The following is a 7,661-nucleotide window of genomic DNA, read 5'->3' as shown; positions in this document are numbered from 1 at the left end:
GTAGCCGCATTCACCCATGCCTTAATGAAAACATGCTCCCAATTCCCCGTGCAGTTTTGGTGGCCTCGATTATGGCTGGGTATCCGATAAATATTGGTGCTATCATGTCCACCAACATCACTCTAGTTGTCCAGAAGGGTGAAAGATCCTATCCATTCCTAAACTTCCTCACTGAATATTTCAAGGATCAAGGGGTGGAGTCGAAGCATTATGATACAGATGTGAAGGCCAAGAAGCCTTTCTCCTAGTACCACCTTCAGGGAGCTGACAACCCTAAATTAAAAGGAAAAGCTACTACCTCCACTGGCTAGTCTGAAGAGCCAGCGATAGTGGTTACTGATTCAGCTGTCGAGCCTTTCACAGCAACTGGTACTTCCACCGGGACAGCAGCCATGCCACTATCTTCATCCTCCGGTCTACCAACTTCTGCTAGATTAGCAACACCATTGCCAATGCCAGCTTCCTCCACCTATCCTCAAACTGCATTGCGAGTCTCCCAGATATTGGCGAGTCTCAACAATTGGATACAGGCAGCTACTACAAAGCTGACTGATATATCCAGTGTTGTTGCAGCACAGACTTCAGCCTCAGCAGCCCCAGTAGAGCCACAAATACCTCCGTCAGTAGAGGAAGCATTGAAGAAGATTATGGCTGACCAGAAGGCTATAATGGATAAAGTGGAGGCACGGGGGAAAGTTATCAAGTATTTGGCGAACAGGTAAAGAAGATGCGAAAGTCTCGGACATCAAAGAAGTCGGTGCACAAGCTGAGAAAGGAGATTGAGAAGATTACATCTGCTGGTGATTTACCATTGGATTTGCTCATGGCGGCAGCACCCCCCAGCAGAACAAGCAGTCCCGGCAGCACAGGCAGCACTAGAGGCAGCAGCCGGCCAGTCTGATGAGCCTGTTGCCACTTCCCACACTACTGAGGAGATGATCCAGATGCTCAGCAACCCAGTTGTCCCTCAGTCGGGTGATGATGAGATACAGCTTAAGGCTGAGGTTGTTGATGATCCTATGCAGACTGAGACCACATAGGGAGTTCTCTTAACTCTCTACCATTTCCTTTTTCTTATTTTTGTTAAGCATTGGGGACAATGTTTATTTTTCATTTGGGGGTGGTCTATTTTATTATTTGACATTTGGGTTGTGTAACTCTGATACTATTTTCCTTTGGCATGTATATATTCTCTCCATTTGATTTAAATATTCATTTCCCTTATGTATATATTCATTTGACATCGGTTTGTATATTCATTTATCTCGCTTTCTGTAGTTCATTTCATATCTTCTTTAGCTTGCTTTTCTTTAGTAGTATAATTTCTTATTTACTTTAGTAGCTTCTTTTTTTCATTTGCTAGCTTTTTTTTACGTTTTGAGTGAGCAATAAGCCTTTGGGTATCTTAATGCCACAGTTCTTTCCAAAGGTGGATTATGTATGAACTGGGTGGCTCTTCCCAATGATGGATGGCGTGACAACCTTCTTAAGGGATTGAGTCCGTTTTCTTTTTTGTTTTGGTAAATTTGATAGTAATGAATAAAAGGGGTCTCAAGCATGCTTCACTTTGTACCAACACATTTACCTATGATCGTATGGTTAAAAATAAGTTGTTGGCAAATAATAGCTCTAGTTGTGACTCTTTTGACTCTTGTGTTGACTTAAGCAGTCATCGAGTGGTTCAAATCGAGTCATTTGTGATTCTCAATCTTATCTAGGGTTGTTGTGGGCCCTCAACTCTGTTCTTTTTAGCAATCCATAAGCGTGAGAGGTGAGATGTTTAGTTGCAAGTCCAAGTACCCGTGCTAATGGTCTAGAACTTGCCTCGAATGTTTGTCTAGGAGAAATTCTAAGTGTAGCTTGGCTTGAGAAATGGTCGTAGTCTCTCCTTGATCCAATTTGAAATTTGAAATCTTCCATGGCCTACCAATGTGATATCCCTAGTCAACCCCTTTGAGCCGAAGCCCTTTTTCTTTCAATAACCACGTTACAAGCCTTCATCCATTTTGTATTGACCCTCTCTTGGCACTCGATCTTTCTATAGCACTCTTGAGAAATAATTGACAAAAACATAAGTATGGGGGAGAGAAGAGGAGTGTGAAAGTGGTGAAAGGTACAAAGAAGAGAAAGAAATGAATAAAAAGGAAGGCAAAGAAAAGAAAAGAAAGAAAGAACAAAAAGAAAAATACCAAAAAGAAAGTGAATAAAGTGAAAAGTTGAAGAGAATTCAAAAGAAAGAAAGGCTGAAGTAAATAGAAAAGGAGAAAAATGAATATATTGATCAAGAAAGAGTGACGTTACGTCTCTCTAGTTCCCCCGAGGAAGAAGAAAATAACTCAAAGAGTCGAGAAAGTATGACCCGAAAAGAGAAAATGGAGTGCTTAAGGAAAGATGAAACTATTCTATTACAACTAGTCCTGCCTTGGTCCAAAAGCCTTCATCATATCCCGCAAAAGACCTACATGTTATAAAGTTGAGTGAGCTTACATTAGTGGTGATTTACATGAGGGTCAAGCTTATGGTACTTAAAGCCGGACTTGTGACGTTCTTTTGAGAGAGATCATCGAACTTTTCACAATCCTTGCTTCGAGTGTTACATTCTAAAGTGAGATTTGCTAGTGGAGAGTAGAGGAGGAGGAGTTTGGGATCCACAATGACCTACATGAGAGAGCGAACTTCCTTGATGAATAGAGTCAACTCTTGATGCTCTAGAGTCACACTAGAACTATGGTACTCAAAAAGTCATATCATGGTGTTGTGATAATTCATATGTGTTATGGGTAATTGTTGGTCCCAATTGATGTGCAATTGATTCACTTTAGGCTAGCTGAAATATCCCTTTTTCTAGTGAAGGTGGGAATTGCCTTATTTGCTTGAGGACAAGCAAAAGCTTAAGTTTGGGGGAGTTGATAAGTAGGGATTTTGACCTCTTATTTGCTCTCTTTTACTTGCGTTTTAGCTCAAAAATGCTCAAAAGGTATTCCCAAAAACTAACAAAATGTGCTTACTTGTAGGAATATTGGGAAATGAGCCAAAGAAGTCAAAATCAACTCATAAAGGAGTCTAAAGTGAACAAGAACCAAAACAGGGCAAAAGAAGATTGCAGTGCGGACCACACAATTCTAGTGCGACCGCAGAAGGAGATTCAGAGAGTACGTTTTGGCCATCTCAGGGAGTGCGGACCGCAATGAAATTGTGCAGAGACAGGAGGTCAAGTGCGGCCACATCCATTATTATGTGGACCGCAGGGTTGAGATTTAGAGAGCTGTAAATTTTAGGAGTGCGGACCGCATCACTTTTGTGCGGCCGCACCCATCTTTATGCGGACCGCAGAAGACCCAAGTTTCAAGCCCAAGTTCCCAAGACTGCGAATTGCAGCACTTTTGTGCGGATGCAGAAGCCCATTGTGCAGACCGCACAAGAATTATGCGGTCGCACAACCTTCGCAGGGCTATTTTTGTTAGATATTTTCAGCTTAGTATAAATAGAACTTTTTGTCATTTTTAGGTGAAGTTTAGTTTGTAGAGGTGCACCTGAGCGGTTTTCTTTACTTCTTTGAGTAAATTTGTATTAGATTGACTTCTTAACATTAGATTTTCTTTGTTTAAACAATGATTATGCATTCTATCTTAATTTTTTCTTGTATTTCTTTATTTTTCATGAGTAGCTAAATCTTTAGCTAGGGTTGTGGCTCAACCCTAGTGTGGGTACTTAATGGGTATTTAATTTTAGGTCTTGTTTGTGATTGGGTTAGTGATATCTAGCCTTGTTTATGCTTAAATTCTAGAATTAATGGTTGCAAACATTGATTCATGCCTATTTGACCTAGTCTTTGCTTGAGAAAGAGAGACTAGGTTTAGGAAATCTTGGCTAGCAAGAAATTGGGGTGAATTCAAGAAATTGATAGCCCCAATTAAAGGGTCAAATCTAGAGATAATAAGACCCGACTTGAGCATATATCACTTGATTTGTGCAATACCCAGTTGGGCTTGAGAAAGCCAGATTGGGCAAAATCACTCAAACTACCAAGATGTATAGAGTGGGCAATTGCGTATGTTTGCTATATCACGAACCCGATAAATCAAACTTGCCATATAGTTTACAACCCGTTAGGTAGCCACCTAGGTGGAAGTCATGACCCTAGATTCCTTTATCAATTGAAAAATACTCAAAACCAAAATATTGTCTTCTAGTTTATTAGTTACAATCATTAGCTAAAATTAGAAATAGAAACAACCAATGAATATGTGGAAGTGCAATCTTAGGCACATCACATATTTACTCTAGTTATATGCCTAATCCAAATTCTAACTCCCTGTGGATTCGATATCGACTCGTGTTGGGTTTATTATTGCTTCGACCGCGTCACTACCTAATTGTGGTGTGAGTTTGGGCGAGATCAGGGTTGTACACTCTAATAAGGTGGTCAAGAGGAAAAGGCATCCCCTCGACCTGGCTAACGAAGAATCGGAGCAAAATACCAATGCGCTAGAATGAAGGATGGATCTGGCCCAGGGTTACTTGGTATTGGCAGTAGAAATCAAGGATAACGGGGTCAACGGGACCCAATGTAAAAGGATAAGTGTAAACACTAAAGAACCCTTTCACGTGAGTGGTGATGTCCTCTTCAGGGGTCGGGATCACCACCTCCTTGCCTTCCTAACGGCAATCCTTTTTCACCTGCTTCAGGTCGCCCTCGGTTATCGAGCATATATATCTCGACATCGGCTCACATCGGCCAGGGACCGACGAGGGTTTTTCGATCTTGAAATCGGAAGTGAGATCGCACGAACCGGGAACACACTCTTTGATGCGTGGCTCCACTGGTGTTTTATCACTTGCCAGCCGCGATGAAGAGTCTTTTTCCTATTGAGGAACGGCTTTAGAGGTTGTCGCCATTTCTATGTGAGTTCAGAAAGAAAAAGAAGATGAAGTTTGTTGTTTTAAGAGAGGATTCGCAAACGGGATGTAAATAATTTGCAGAATTGAGGAACTTGAAGGAAGTAGGAGAGCTTTGAAGATTAAGAAAAGTTTTGAAAGTAAAGTTTGGGAAAATTATGAAGATGAGCTATTTATAATGTTTGACATGACGGTTCAAGGGCACTAGTGGCTGACCATCAACTGGCATTAATTAATGGTCTTGAGAACTGTGCAGACACGACGCTTCAGTCTCCTCCGTCGCTTACGTCACGAGGGTGACATCATAATTGGTCGAGGTGCAAAGTCGAAGGCTCAGTTCGTTTCTTCTCATTACACTCTAAGAAACGAGGGGACTATCTGAATACGGTCAAAATCGGGCCTACCTGATTTTTCTATTTGATAGAGACAAGGGAGTTGCATCAGGGGAAGTCTCGTGATGAATCAGACCCGAGCTCGAAGACGAGGCATCGAGCCTAAAGATCGAAGGGTCCGTTGAGACGGAGGCCAGCAGCAATCGAGGCTAAGTATGACCAACTTTGAGTGAAGTGCAATAACGGAAAGGTGAGATATCCGTAACCGGTCGAAGATCATGACGGGCATTTCGGAACAGATCAAATCAAGGGCGGTTATTTGTACCAATCATGGGATTTACTTCCGTAATTAGAATTGTACCATAATTAGGACTCCTCTACTATATAAAGGGGAGTCCCCATCATTTGTAGACACATTATATTCAAGGATATCAAAGCAATATAACATTTCTTTCTTCTTTTCATCAACTTACTGCTCTTTAACTATTCTTACTCTATCAAGCTCGAGGGTTCACTAGCTCGAGGGCATTGACCAAGTATTGGTTTGTTTTACATAATTGTCTATTTGCATCATCTATCTTTATGTTTATCGATTGATATTAGGTGAAATCACATATCCTTAAAACCCCTATTACAAGTTTAATTGTTACTCAATTTTTAGGGTAAACAAGTATGTTGAATCCCCTTGACTTCTATGTGTATTAACTTCTTAAAATTTTGATATTCCTCGGTAAAACACCTGACTCCGCTACTGATTGTAAATGATTGTTATTTAAAGTTACATGTAATTGCGTTTTAAGTGATCAAATTGCATGTGTATTTGTTGACATTACAAGTACGTAGACCTTATGTTTCGGATATACACGTGGCTAGGGTAAAGTGAGCGGATTTTTTAATTTTGACAATATAAATTAAGAAATTTTGAAATTTGTAGCATTGCAATGGAAAACCTTATAAGTTATAACTTGCATATACCACTGAAATTTGAGTTAGTTTTTTGCTCAATCTACATTAGATAAAGCAGAAGCTAGCAATCTTTCAATCTTCATTTAATATACTTCATATGATCGAAAGAACATTTTGCACAATCATTTTACATGTTTGAACGTTAGTTTTAAATGTCAGCATGTGACAGATATATAGGTGTAGTCGATATCAGACATTGACATTCTTTAATTAATTTGTTAAGGAAATTAATTGCGTACTGGGAGATAAAACAAAAATATGGTGTCGATTTGATGAATTAACAAACATTCAGAGCAACAGAAGTGGTCACTCCATAGACATTTAATACAACTACCACCATATAAGAGTAAATGATTCAGAAAAGAAATCCCTAGAATAGAGAAAATAATATTATTATAAAGAGAAAAAATGTTTAGAATATTGGCTTGAGCAAAAATGGAAAAGGAAATGAACATCACAAAAAGGAAATGATGGACAACATCTAGTTGAAGATTAGCTTACAAGTCATTAGTAAATCCTTTTTTTTTATATATTTTAGAGTCCTCTCTTTCAAAATTAACTTCTCTACCACAGAAAAGGTAAGGTCGGTGTATTTCCACTGTCCCGAAACCCCATTTGTAATATCACACTCAATATGTTATTGTTGTCGATTCTAGAACCTACCATTTAAAGTGTTTAAGCTGAATGCATCCGTAAAATTTTTACATATTAATTTAATTTAATTAGGTTATAGCATGTTAATTTTTATTTTTGAAGTTACCATATATGAATGGTAACTGACTTTTTAGGGGTCATATATATATATATATATATATATATATATATATATATATAAGCAATAAAGTTTGCATTGTGGTTAAACCAAGTGTCAAGCTACTATAAAGTCACTTGGCAATCTTAAAGAGTTTGTGGGAGATTGTCAAATAAGGAAATATCACTTAAGAACTATATATGAAATTTCATTTATTGAAATTAAGTAACGGGTAACACAGTAACAATAGACAAAGAATAAAAAATAGAGAATTTTTTTTCTAAACAAATAATATAATTGTAGTCTATATATATATTAAAGCAATAAAGTTTGCATTGTGGTTAAGCCAAGTGGCAAGCTACTATAAAGCCACTTGGCAATCTTAAAGAGTTTGTGGGAGATTGTCAAATAAGGAAATATCACTTAAGAACTATATATGGAATTTCATTTATTGAAATTAAGTAACGGTAACACAGTAACAATAGACAAAGAACAAAAAATAGAGATTTTTTTTCTAAATAATATAATTGTAGATATATAGAAGGATTAGACATTTAAATTTTATATGAGAAAACATTTTGAATTATTACGAGAAAAAACATATTATATGAATAATATCAGGCCATTGAAAACATAATTTATAAACCTAAAATGTAAAACATTTACAATGAAATAACGCCAAGCAACAAATTAACAGTACAAAGATATAATTG

Source organism: Nicotiana attenuata, chromosome 12 (genome assembly GCF_001879085.1).
Source record: "Nicotiana attenuata strain UT chromosome 12, NIATTr2, whole genome shotgun sequence".
Taxonomy (NCBI): domain Eukaryota; kingdom Viridiplantae; phylum Streptophyta; class Magnoliopsida; order Solanales; family Solanaceae; genus Nicotiana; species Nicotiana attenuata.
This window is presented reverse-complemented; position numbering follows the sequence as displayed.